At 41.0% G+C, this 14,463-nt stretch overlaps 1 long non-coding RNA gene and 1 pseudogene across 1 annotated transcript; one reads left to right on the forward strand and one right to left on the reverse strand.

Moving 5' to 3' along the window:
• Positions 1–1,017: 1,017 nt before the first annotated feature.
• On the reverse strand, positions 1,018–3,068 carry LOC4341035 (uncharacterized). Its single transcript, XR_001546860.3, has 2 exons — positions 2,504–3,068; positions 1,018–1,546 (listed from the first exon to the last, which is right to left on the reverse strand). It is a non-coding gene; the product is annotated as an uncharacterized lncRNA (long non-coding RNA).
• Positions 3,069–10,356: 7,288 nt separating this feature from the next.
• On the forward strand, positions 10,357–13,903 carry LOC136357000 (protein FAR1-RELATED SEQUENCE 5-like; annotated as a pseudogene).
• Positions 13,904–14,463: the final 560 nt, after the last annotated feature.

A 14,463-nucleotide genomic window follows, 5' to 3' on the forward strand; every position in this document is an offset into this window, starting at 1 on the left:
ACTATACAAGGCGGCTCTGATACCACTGTTGGGATACGCGTAGGCTACGATAGCATAAATCAAAATTTTCTATCGCGTAAACCAGGAACCATGCAAGTATTAGATCATAGATCGTTACCACTCGACGCGCTGTGCAGCGGAAGAAGATGCTGAGAAGTCGAAAGAACTCTCGCGAAGTAGCGCGCGTCGATGTAGAGGAAGTAGTCAATCGCACCAGCTCGACCTTGTCCTCCTCGTGCATTCTCCTCGCCGTACTCCCACGCTGATCAGCACCGCAAAACAGCGGCACCTCTACCGGTATCCACACGTAAAGGGACGGAACGCCACGTGCAGATGTGCTAGCACCCGCGCGCGGCTAGGGTTTTGCTCGGGGAGGAAAGTGACAGCTAGGGTTTCTCATGTGATGCAATGCCTCCGCCGGTCACACCCTTCACGAATATATATATGATTCATCTCTCAGGCCTCCAAGGCCCGTAGGACTCCGGCAACCCTCCCCCATCCCTCTTTTTTTCCGTCCGCACTCCCTCCGTCCCCACTTTTCTTTTGTCTGTCCACTCCCACCATTCCGTTCCCTTTTCTTTTTTTGTTCTTTCCTCCCGCACTCAAGTAATTGGCTTATTAGTAAAAGGATTTTCCTCCCGCACCCACGCAATTGGGCTATTAGTAAAAGGATTACTTAGTCTAACCCATGAGTAAACGAGTTACTAACAAGAAAACTAAGCTTTCGTGAGTAAACGAGTTACTAACAATAAAACTAAGCTTTGCTAGTCACTTCTCATATTAGCCCATGGGTAAAAGAGTTACTGAGATTGATAGTCTACGAGTAAAACGATTACTATCCAGACAAAGGCTCTACAACATATCCATATAGTCGTAGTAATATTTTTCCTCCTAGGTATTTTTCACTTGCCAGGACATGATTTACTCTGTTTGCATTTAGTAATTTGTTCACTATGCTTTGACATGATTTTGTAAAAACATTACCAGTTATTTGTAAATAATATTTTTTTCACTATATTAACAAGAACAAGAACATGGTTATGTCATAATAATTGAATTTTTGTTCTATCAAGTGACCAACAAAATTACACATGGGAGACAAAATACACATATTCTCATGATAAGGGGAAAAAAGAGAAAAATACTGCTGCACGTAACATCCCAACTCGCCAAACACCACAACTAGACAAATACACATATTCATCGTGATCCAAGAAAAACACCACCACCACGCTGGTGCCAGCTATCCTCCCATTTTAGAATCAAGGATAAATCACCCCACAAAGTGCTCCCCTCCTGGATCTCTTTCCTGGAAACTCAACAAGCCCAAGTGAAGCATTTACCCAAGAATCGGGAAAAAAAACAAATTAAATGCAATAACACCAGTACGGTCTCGCCTCGAGATCTAGATCAAGAAAACGCAAGCATAGACACATTGTTGCAGCAATCCAGAACTGAGACAAAAGGACATGAGAATCTCCAGATCTTCTCCTCAGCAGAAGCAGGTTACCCACGACCACGAAGAACAATAGCCAGGATCAACCACCTGCTTTGTTCAACCAAAAAATTCAGAAATTTTAGTGTGAAGTTTGTTGCGTCAAAATATTCAGAGAAAAAATATGTACTATAGGACCATATGTAGTGAGCAATTCAGAGAAAATCAATCGATTTGCTTTGTTGAGCCACGAAATTTCAGAGAACTGCTATTGAATCGAGCTTCTTAAATTTTTAATCTATCAGAAATATCAAAGAACCTGATGATGATGGTATTGGCAGTGTTCCGAACATTGCACACACAAACTTCTTAAATTTTAATCTATCATAAATATCAAAGAACCTGATGATGGTGGTATTGGCGGTGTTCCGAACATTGCACACACAAATATATCACTGAACAAATGAAATACAGATGGGAGCAGTTTTTTGAACATACATGTTGCATAAACAATTTCACGACTGAACACATAAAAATTCTGATGAGAGCATCAAAATTAGGTGCTTCATGCATTGCAAAAACAACAGCCTGGCAACAGGACTATTCACGCATGATGCTGATCCAGCAAAAGCGGCATTCACGAAAAAATCAATTAGAAAAGCCTGCTAACCTATCAATTACAGAAACCAGTGGATGTATAGAAGCCTGAAAAATTCAGAATCTCAGTGGATGTTAGTGTTACACAAACCAAATCCAGATCACATATAAAAAATGAACCAGCAAGAAGTTTGATAGGATTATAGTTGAAAGTCTCATGAATTCTCTGATATCTAAATGCTGCCCTACAGTGTTTCGTGACATCAACAGGAAAAAAAAATGTAATCATACATTCAGATTCACTACATACTAGTACAAAATCAGCATCTCTCGATCTGCTTCTACTCTATCATTGACACATCGCGGAAAACAAATCCTAGATCACTGCATACAACCTTCGACCACAAAACATAATCGAGAACACAAAACATACAGAGAGATGTCTAAGTGGTAGAACAGGTATGCACTGACCTGCATCTTCCTGGATGAGGATAGTGACGCCCTATACCTGGGAGGAGGGCGGCCGGAAGGGCCCCATCCCCTCGACGACAGCAGTGAGAGGAGACAAGCGGCAGGTGCGCCAGAGAGGGAGGGCAGATCCAGGCCGGCAGGTGGATTATGCAGCGACGACGAACCCGGGCGACACATCTCGAATGGCGACGACCAGACGGCAAGAGAGAAGACGGGGATGAGGTTGGCCGATGGTGATGGATTGCCACGAATGGAGGACGGCCGGCTTGTCACCGTCGCCGTTCACCTTCTGCACCGAGCTTCCAACTCTGTCGCTGCTCCTAGCCGACAGCCGTCGCTCAACCGCTCCACCGAGCCACCGCCCGGCGCACCTCAAATAGCGGCGACCAGACGGCGGGAGAAAGGATGGGGATGAGGTCGGCCGGCGGTGGAGGATCACCGCGCCTGGAGGACGGCCGGGCTTGTAACTGCCGCCGTTCAGCTTTCGCACCGAGCCGCCAGATCTGCCGCCGTTCCTAGCCAGGGGCGTCGGTGCTCAACAGCTCCACTAGCCACCACCTCTCTCTCTTAGATCCGAAAAAATAGGATCTATATATGTTAGCGTTGGGTAACATAAAGTAAACAAATTACTCGAATTATGGCGTGGGTGGGGGAAGGGAGCGCAGGGATAGGGTGCCGGGGGATTGGTTGTGAGGGGGAGTGTTTTACATATTAGGGTGCGGGACACACACACACTCACACACACACACCCACACACACATATATATACATACATATACATATATATACATACATACATATATATATATATATATATATATATATATATATATATATATATATATATATATATATATATATATATATATATATATATATATATATACACACATATACATATATACACACATATACATATGTATACACATATACATATATATACATATGTATATGTATGTATGTATATATATATATATATACATATACATATACATACATACTCCCTCCGTCCCATAAAAATTACATTTCTAGCTAATTTAGGACTAAATAATAGGCTTGGAAAATGACCACAATGACCTTATTTAATGAACCCATTGCATACACACATTCCATATATACAAATGATTAAAAGGAAGTTTGAGAGAATTAACCCATATAATTAGCATACTTAAATTACAAGCTGAGAGAACTTCAGGAAACTTATCTAGATGAATCAATTTACTGGGTCGCACATGGCTAGAGATACAATTTTTGTGGGACAAAGCCTTAGAGCTAGAAATTCAATTTTTTTGGGACGGAAGTAGTATGTACATACATACATACATACATACATACATACATACATACATACATACATACATATATATATATATATATGTATATATATATATGTATATGTAGATATATATATATATATATATTTATATCTACATATACATATATATATATATATACATATATATATATATATATATATATATATATAAATTATTCTACACCCGGGTATAGAATAGCTCCCCTCCCTCCGAAGGGCCAAACCCACCTCCCATCTTAGTCAAAGGTCAGTCAAAGCACCCCCACGTCGGTCAAAGCCCGGTCAAATCATCTACCAACTCCCCCCACCACCCACCTTTTCTCAGCTCTCGTCTTGCAGAACAGGGCAGTAACGCGATAGCCATCATGTAGTAACGATGTGTCTTACGTACAGTAACAACATTCAAATTTAGTTGAAATATAGTCATGATGGATCTACTTTTGATAAGCATTTTTTTTCTAACATCATGGTGCAAACGGTTGAAAAAAATCATACATCACATGAGAGATATCGTTATTCGAAGCTTGGGGTTTTTGGATCTTGACTCTCCACAAGTAGTAATACTATAGCATTACTACTCGTTACTTCTATGTGTTATGCGTTACTACAATCCCATCGCAACGTTACTGTAAGTGTGCACAGTAAAGACCATAGGTTTGTAGTAACAATGCGTCTTATTGCAATTCTTGAATAGTGTTACTGTATAAACATATCTAGTAACACTTCCACTTCGTGCAGTAACAAGTATATTTAGCATGTGAGACTTTTAATCCATTTTTTTTTATTTCTGGTTTACTACAATTTCACCACGATGCTACTGCCAAATATACAGTAATGTTCTGTATGTTCTACAGTAACAAAGTGTTTTACTGCAGTTTTTGGATAGTGTTACTGCATAAACATACAGTAATGTGTAACTGTCAGGTGGTAACGTGTTTATGCCGTGCAGTAACACTTTTACTTTTGTGCAGTAACAAGTATATAGTTAGCATATGAGACTCTGAACCCATATATTTTTTGTTTCAATTCCTGATTTACTGTCAAAAGTGCAGTAACGTCATATACATGCATGCAGTAACACTATATTAGAGGGAGAAGATCGGTTTTCTTCAAAAGAAGGAGGAAGAACGGTTTCTCGAGGAGGTGAGTATGTAGATGCATTTTGAAGTTCTATCCTCCACATGCAGTAACACTATAGCATCATTGTGAAAGCGGTTTTAAAAATAATACATATCTTGTGAGATATTGCTTTTCAAATATTGGCATTTTGAACTTTAGCACTCCATATGCAGTAATAGAATATGTAATTTGCAGTAACATGGGTATATACATGCAGTAACATGGTTTTACCAAATGTATAAAATTGTTCAAAACACTCGTACATCAATCAGACCTCACTCAAAGCCACCTACAGACTTACTTATAGCCCACCTATTCGATCTTCATCTCGTAAATCTGACATAGTAAAACTACGATTATCATGCAGTAACATAACTACTTGGAAGTGGTAACATGCACCTATTATGTAGTAACACTTCTACTTTTGTGCAGTAACAAGTATATGGTTAGCATGTGAGGCTTTAACCCATATATTTTTGTTTCGATTCCTGGTCTACTACAATTTTACTACGACGTTACTGCTAAAAGTGCAGTAACATCCTATGTGTTCTACAATAACATCACGTGTCACTGTACTTTTACAATAATGTTACTACTGGAGCATAGTAACATGTTATGAGTTTCGGTAGTGAAAGATATTAGAATTGATAATCATATTACTTTCTCACAAAATTCTTGAAACAAATAGCATCATTAGATGAATTGGTTAGAAGAATGTACTTTGAACTATGAGGTCATGGGTTCAAGTCTTCAATTTGACAACTTATTTATTATTTTTCTAGAAAAGAGAAAAAATGTTTCAGGGAGAAAAAAAATAGAAAAAAGAAAGAGGGAGATCGAGAGAGAAGAGAAGGCGGGAGGGGGAGGGGGAGGGGAAGCAAGAGAGAGGGGAAACATGAGGGAGGGTGTAGAATAGTCTTATCCTATATATATATATGTATATATATAGTAAATTTGTTTGGTGCTCCATGGTGCCCGGACACTATTGTTGAAATTGAGTATATACCTAATTCAAATGAGTATGAAACTTTTTCAATTACTTAGGTATTAACATTAACTACTTTACTAACTAGTTCAAAGCAAGTTTGAACTGAATTTGAACTTATTTTTGTTAGATTTTGATTCTAGGTATATAGCATCCATACATATAATTAGTTAGGTATGTAATCATGGATTGTGAAATAAAGTTAAATTTGAGTTGTTTTGTTGATAAGTATAGGTATGAATCGAATTATTATAACTAGGTATATACTTACAATTTAAAAAATTTGAGTGATTTTGTGCATTAGATACCATGGTGCCCCATATGAGTTTTATATATATATATATATATATATACATATATACATATATACATATACATATATACATATACATATATACATATACATATATGTACATATATATATAGGGATGCGCTAAACAGTGCCTGGGGTGCGCAATAACTAAACTACTCCCCTCACAGCACCCCACCCCACCCCCCACCCCCCACCCCCGTGCGCCCAGGGGGCTCTCCCGCACCTTTCTCTCCCTCACCATTTGTCTTTCAGTAAATAAATTACTTGTAGTTAATATCTTCTTATTAGTAAATGAATTACTAACTAATATATTGATTTTTGCATTGTAATCCGCACCTTTTGGCTTGTCCATTCCAACTGCAACCCGCACATTTCTCTTGCACACGTAGTGAATAAATTACTCTCTGTTAATTTCATTTTATTAGTAAATAAATTACTCGGAATCCAATTCATTTCTTCTCTCAGTAAATGGATTACTCCCAGGTTGTAGCCCTTCTCAGTTGGTTCATTCTCTCAGTAAATGAATTATTGTCGGGTTGGTCTCATTTATTCTCTTAGTAAATAAATTACTTAAGATAATACTACACTTAATTGGTTATCATACCTTCTAGCAGTAAATAAATTACTTAAAACAACGTATTGATATCGTCACAAGATTTCTCTTAGTAAATAAATTACTATTACACCAATCTCAACATAACATATTGACATTGCCAACAAATTCTCTTAGTAACCAAGTTACTATTACACTGATGGTTCTCAACATGTGTCTCTTAGTAACTAAATTACTATTACATGCACGAATCCAACAAGCAAGACGACGCTAGTGCCTCATATCGATGTTGAGCCAACAAAGCACTATAGATTCCTTAGGTCTCCCCATCGACAGGTATCCATCACCCATGAACATCTAGAGAGGTATCCCACAGCCACCTGGATATAGACAGAAACGATTACACCATCTAAAAGAAGTCTTTAATTTACACTCATAAATGACTCTAAATGAGATATGATTCGCTGAAGAAGAAATAAAATGCTTCATAAAAAATTGAGCAGCAGGAAGAGAGAATATGTGCAAAATGCAGCCTCAATCTGAAGAACATAAATCGAGTAGAATAAATTTTAGAACTGATGAGTCTATGCTGCTTTATTTACAGGAATACACTCCATTAGACTGATCATAGATGTCAGATGTTCACATGCATGTTAAATTAAGAACCAAAATTCTAATTGACACATTATCAGTTCGCCAAGATAAATCCAGAAAAAGTGTGCAAAGTGTACAACTTGAAACATTTAGAGCGTCCATGTCAAATGAACCAAGGATCCTATATCTTCAGAGATCACCCAGATATCATTGAGGTCAAGAGAAAAGTTCAATTTGGCAGTCAGTAAAGATCTGTTTCCAGGGAACATATTATTATGCATAAAAATGATACTAATCAAATAGACTCGTCCTAGATTTTTCACGATACCAATGCCCAAATAAGCTAAAATGATATGGAAATTATTCATGGATGAAAACTCCCTTGGTGTCCTTGATCCGCACCTGTGGAACTAGTGAAGGATATGCCATATGCACATGAGCAATTAGAACAACAATCTCAATCCTCTGAATATGAAAAAAAAGCACACTTAGGCAAAACAAAATTTATTGTGTGCCCAGTAGCAAAACACCTGCACCAAGAACAGGGATTTGTGCCAATAGACTGAACAATGAAGGTCTCAATGTACATCGTTGTCAGTATAATCCTCATCTGCATTGATGTTTCATCCGGATTCTCACTCTGCCCCTGCGAAAAAAAGACATATCTTGTCTTTTCATGTCTAGTTATAAACACTAAACTAAAACCTGGGAAAATTGCAACCATAAAGCATAGAAGATTGAATCGAGAAGAAAAACCACCATGAATCTGAACAGCGTGGGGGAAAAAAGGCCTGATCACCGATCATGCAAACATGAAAAAACAAAAACGAAAAAAAGAAAGGGAATAGATCGGATTGGCATGGCAGCACCAAAGACACTATTCCTCTCATGGGGGATGTAGACTTCAATCACGCAGACGAGTTCGGGGTTGTCGGTGGTGTCGCTTGTGAAGGAACGCAGACGGCGCCGGCCCTCCTCCTCCTTTGCCCGCACCAACAACTTATGCAAATCCAATCCAAATGCTGCTACTACACCTCCTCAGCGTCCTCCACGGGCGGCGGATGAGGGCAGCGGGCGTGGGCGATGGTGGTGATCTGGAGGCCGCCAGCGGACGAAGGCGGAACGGCGGCCGCCGACGAGGACGAAGGACGTTGGCTCCTCCGTATAGCTCGCCAACGCGGAGCAGATCGGCGGCAGCGGAAGGGAAGCCGGTGGAGACCATGGGCGGAAGAAAGGCAGGCGCCCGTCGTCGTGGAGCTTGCCTCATCGTTCCAGATCTGAAAAAAGCGAAAGAAATTAACAAAAAAAATGAGTGTATTAAATCCTATATATAGGAGGAAGTTTAGTAGTAAAAGAATTACTACTGTATGGGAAAGGGGAGGAGGTCGGGGGTACAGGGGAGGGGTGGGATGGGTAGGGGTGGGTTGTGCTGTATTATACTACACCCCATCTGTAGTATAGTATGTCTACACACACACACACACACATATATATATACATATATACATATATATATATATATATATATATATATATATATATATATATATATATATATATATATATATATATATATATATATATATACATACATATACACACACACACATATATTTATATATAGGGCAGCGCTAAACCGCACCCAGGGTGCGTAATAACTAAAATGCACCCCTCACAACATACCCCCCACCCCCACCCCGGCCCACCGTACCCCCCATCCCCCTCCACCCTCGGTAACCCCCACCCCCATATCGGTCTCCCAACTGTGTGGACTGCACGCACCAAAAAATTGTAATCGACTGAGAGATGGTTCGCACGCGTGGAGTAAATCAATTACTAGTGCGCGGTTTGTTGAGGAAAAGGCAATCGGCCATATAAATAACTTAGTAACAGAGTTACTTACAGTTGTACGTGGTGTTGGCGGGATCGGTATATCTTATGTGGTTGCCTATCCCTGCTGGTTTTATGGAGTAAATGGCTTACTTACAGACTTGAGGGGTGAGAAGGACTCCTGAGGTGGTTATACGGATCGAGATAAACGTGCGATAGAGGAAACCGAGCGCAACAAGAAACACTCGGCGCCCGTGGTTGTTGGTCGAGCCAATGGCGAGTGGGGGTGAGGATCCCGGGCCATTTGATGTGCGATCACACGTCCCAACCCTCGGTGTAGATCGCTCGCATTTGATGCAAGGCAGCGGTGTTCATCCACATGATGATGTTCAACGAGGGGGTTTGCAGCAATTGGGTGCTGGAGATAGAGAGGAGGAGATACAGGGAGCGAGTCAACCAGAACGGATCGCCCTCCATGTGTAGATGATGCTCATATGAGGACGCCGACGAGGAATGTCATGCATATTCATGTAAGTTGTCTTTCTCGTGACAGTCTCAAAATTGGTGATATGTTCATAGTTTTGGATCTATAGTGTGCCATTTATTTATAGTCTGGACTGTGTACATTGCATTGGTTTTTAGTCGTGTAAAGATTACATTATGATGATGTGAAATGTAAATAATTTATTAGGGAGCTCACGTCCCAGATGAAATGGTTCCCAAGTTTGGCATGGAATTCAAATCGTACGAGATGGCCTATGCGTTCTATAACAAATACGCAGAGCATGTTGGTTTTGACGTGAGGAAGAGTCGGAGCAGGGCAGCATACAGGGAAATTTGTTGCAGCAGGGAGGGCAAGAACAAGTACCGGGGGGATGAGACTAAGCGTGAACGCCGTCGTGGATCAGCTAGGATTGGATGCCGCGCATATGTGAGGGTGAGGAATGTTGTGAGAGAGGGAGAGGTTGTATCAGTGGTTTTTGATGATGTTGTTGTAGAACACAACCACCCGTTGACGCGATCGCCCTCAGCCGTGAAGCACATGAGATCGCACAAGCAACGGGATGACACGTTAATGGAGTTTGTAGACACTATGCAGCAATGTCGCGTACCACAAAGTAGTGTAATGGGTGTGCTGTCCGATATGCATGGAGACTGTGAAACCATCCCTTTCACAACCCGAGATCTGGAAAACAGGTAAAAAAAATTGAATGGTACATTTAAATGTTCGCTCTTGACTTGATCGCCAAAATACATTTGCAGTGTTAATTAAAATAGTGTCTGGGCAGGAAAACGGCTAATGTTCGTGAGGAGAATGCGGACGACATAAGCAAGCTGCTGAATTTTTTTAACGAGTGCAAGAAGGATAATCCTAAGTTTTACTGGGACATAAAAACATATGAGGAAGGGGTGGTAAAGAATGTTTTTGGAGCCACGCTAGTATGCAAGCAGAATATGCTGATTTCGGCGACGCCATTACTTTTGACACCACCTACAAGACTAACATTTATGGGATGCCTCTGGCCATGTTTGTAGGCGCTAACCATCACCTACAATCAACACTTTTTGGATGTGCCTTGCTTTGAGATGAAAGGGCTGAATCATTTGAGTGGCTATTTGAGACGTTCAAGAATTGCATGGGCGACTGCCGTACGCCCGCGGTGCATTCTTACAGGTATAATCTAAAATAATTTTTACTGTTTGTATTCTCTTGTGAAAATATTATTGAATAGGTGACTAACAGATAGGTGCCCTGCTTATGAAATATTTCAGACCAAGACCCTGCTATGGCTATTGCGGTTGGTCGTGCTTTCCCATATACTATCCATCGGTTGTGCAGGTGGCACATTATAGACGGCCACTCAGATCATCTGAATACTATTTTCATGAGACACAAGGACACTGAGACAGAGATGATGGTGTGCATTAACCAGACATATACGCCGATTGAATTTGAGTATGCCTGGAAAGAGTTCATAGACAAGTTTGGGCTGCATGACAGTACAGTGTTGCGGGATTTGTATGATATAAGGCATCGTTGGGTCCCTGCCTTTTTCAAGGAAGATTACTGTGGCTGTATGACGTCGACACAACGCAGCGAAAGCTTTAACATGTTAGTGAAGAGTAGTTTTGTAGACCACCAAACAGCGCTGCACAGGTTTGCTCGAAGGATACTTGAGGTGGTACTTTCAAGGAAGGAGAAGGAGGCTGCAGAGACGCGAGCTTGTCAAGTAATGTAATGTTGATAAAATAAAATGTTTGCTTTTTGTATTGGACCTATGGATGTAATCTTGTTTGCATGGTCTTTCAAGCTGTACCAAATGTGAAGACAGCTTGGCCTTTTGCAGAGCAGCTTTCTAGAGTGTACACCCGTGCAGTGTTCAAAGTGTTCGAGAATACACTAGATGAAAGTGTTCATTTTAGGATTGAGCAATATGGAGTGGACCAGACACAGTGGATTATTTCTCACAGCAAGCGTTCAGAGAAGCATGACTGGTGCCAACGTCAATTCAAGGTAATGGCGGATGTAGTGAATGGGCAGTTCAGCTGTGAATGCATGCAATGGGAGCACACAGGTTAGAGCATAATATTAGTATTTTAGTTCAGTTGTGCATTTTTTGTAAAATTTGCTGATTCGATCGTAATTTTGAAGGTTTGTTCTGTCCCCATTTACTGAGAGCATTCGTGCATGTTCAAGTTGAGAAGATTCCTCATACATATGTACTGCGTCGTTACTCAAGGGAGCAAAGAGTGATGTCAATTTTGACCGGCGTGATCGTCCAATAGCGGGGCCAGATGGTGTTAAATTATCATACAGGACAAAGGTATTGTCATTGGATGCACAGCAGCTAGTAAAGTGGGGGAGGAGGTCGCAGTTGCTTTCGAAAGGGCGACATCAGTGATGAAAGGGCTGAGAAATCAGCTGGAAGAGATTCCGGTAGATGTGCATGGGTTAGATGCAGATGATGGTGTGAGTGAGCATGAGGTTGATGTTGGCGATGGAGCTGGGCCATCGATCCATCGGGGTGGAAGTGCTGGTGATGAAATTAGCAAGCGTCCACCACCAAAGTCAATGACAAAAGGGAGGGGAAGCGACTCCAATGAGACGGTCCGTCTAGGTGCTCCCGGACCTAAAAAATGCACCAGGGGCTGCAGTTGGTGTGGTCTAAAGGATGCCACAATGTGAGTACATGCCCTAAAAACCCAGCAAATTTCGAACGTTTAGCAGCAGCTAGCAGCAGGGTCAAAAGGAAGAGGGGTCGACCAAGGGGAAGTGGCAGTGGTGGTAGTCGTGGATGAAAAGATGTCCGGCGGACCCTGATGGACGAGTTGGAGGGTGGACAGGAGGATGAGGGCTGTAGCGTTCAAGGAGACGAAGGTGACGGCATCAGCGCGCAAACGATGGTGATTGGGAGGGTGAATCAAAGTGACTAGAAGAAATTTGTGTTAAATCTTGTGTTCAAGTGCATATTTGAACTAAATGTTAGTAACTAGATGACATGAACTATGTTTTGAAGAATTGTGGTCGGATGTGTGTTGACAAACATTGTAAGGTGATATGTTGAGTTTGTTTCTGTTAATATTGGTATTTGTTTAATTTTGGTAATTAAATAAATGGTCTGCGATGTACTGAGGGAAATATTTGTGCAATAATCGGCGCAATAAATTATAGAAGTGAAAATACTGGTGCCATGTAGAAACAGTACTGTAAAAAGGGGGCTCAGGTCAGAATTCGTAGTTAGTAGATGATTTACTTAGTGTGTTCGTAAGGTGCATGGATGGCTTACAGTAGCACTATTCGTAGTGTAATTGCTGGGGGCTGTAGGAACGATGTTGGTTAAGTACGGGTGATAGTACCGGCAGGAGAGTGGATGGTTGGAATATATGGGTTGGTGTAGATAATGATGTCACTGGTACAATTGTAGTAATAAAAAAATAAATGTACAGCGAGATAGCAACCGCATGCATTCAACGATTTTGTGGATGTAGAGTGATGAATGGAAATGTGTTTACTTTGAATTTCGAGACTGTGGCCGGGGTATGATTAGATTATAGTTAAATAATTTCTGGTATGTGTGCATGGATGGGGTGATGTGCATGGGAGATATTGGCGGCAAGATGGTGGATAACAATTAGGATGAAATGGTCAAGCGCATGGTTGGGAAGCTATCTTTAGCTAAGTCAATATGTATGCATTATATATAGTACACGACGGGCTGGACAGTTGCCTATCAATATCCAGGGGGGAAAGCATAGGCGCATAGATGTCAGTGGGGGCTGATTTTGGCAAAGAGCTGTCTAAGCTACCCGATGGCTCGCCGGCCTCACCCTCAATACATGGTGATTCATCCGGCTCACATTCACCAGAGAGGTTGACTCCATCTCCAGTGATGCGCGAGGTGGATCTACCTCCTGAGTTTCGTGTTAGGGGGCCGCCAATGCCAGATTGGCCACCACCACCTACAGAATCAGATGAGGAGAGGTTTCAAGAAGATCTTGAGCAATACTACAATGATGGGTACGTGTCCACTCCATGCCCATCACCAGCATCTGATCTGTGCGATAGCGAAGAAAATTTGGAAGATGAAGTGAGGAAGATGATAATCGGAGGCATGGGGATGTGCTGCCTAAGGTTAATCAATAAAGGATACAGCGTCGCCGCCGAGCAAGCGCAAGAAGGTTTAGGATAGTACCGATAAGATTTGATGTTTTAAAATTGCTTATTAAATTGTCGTTTTAAATAATTGCTGCTTTTGCTTAGTGGCAGTGATTAAATTTGTTAGTCGTGAATTTGTGGGTTTTGATCTAATTTCATGGGCATGAAATAAATAAGTTTATAAGTGTAGTGTAGATGTCAGCGTCGCTATCATTATGTATTCAGAAGAGATATATTCATGTGATTTGCTAAAGAACCATATGATGTGTGCTGATAGAGTTATCAGTGCATGGCTGTGATACTTGTTTGGTGTACATGCCATCAACCTTCCAGAAAGTAGAGTAATTACTTAGTGAACCCAAATGATGTTCTCACTCCTTCGGGATGGTTATTTGCCTTCCAGTAAATGGTTTGCTATCTTCTAAATTTTGCTTGTGGATGATATTTCAGTGATCACATATGAAAACGAATCGGCAGTATGAATGCAAAATGTTTTTGCAATAAGATACCCGCATCAGCATTAACAAAATGTAGTTTCATCAACATCGGTTCCATGCGTACATGTCGTAAAGTTCGCAAGCACTGGTAACTACG

Source organism: Oryza sativa, chromosome 6 (genome assembly GCF_034140825.1).
Source record: "Oryza sativa Japonica Group chromosome 6, ASM3414082v1".
Taxonomy (NCBI): Eukaryota; Viridiplantae; Streptophyta; class Magnoliopsida; order Poales; family Poaceae; genus Oryza; species Oryza sativa.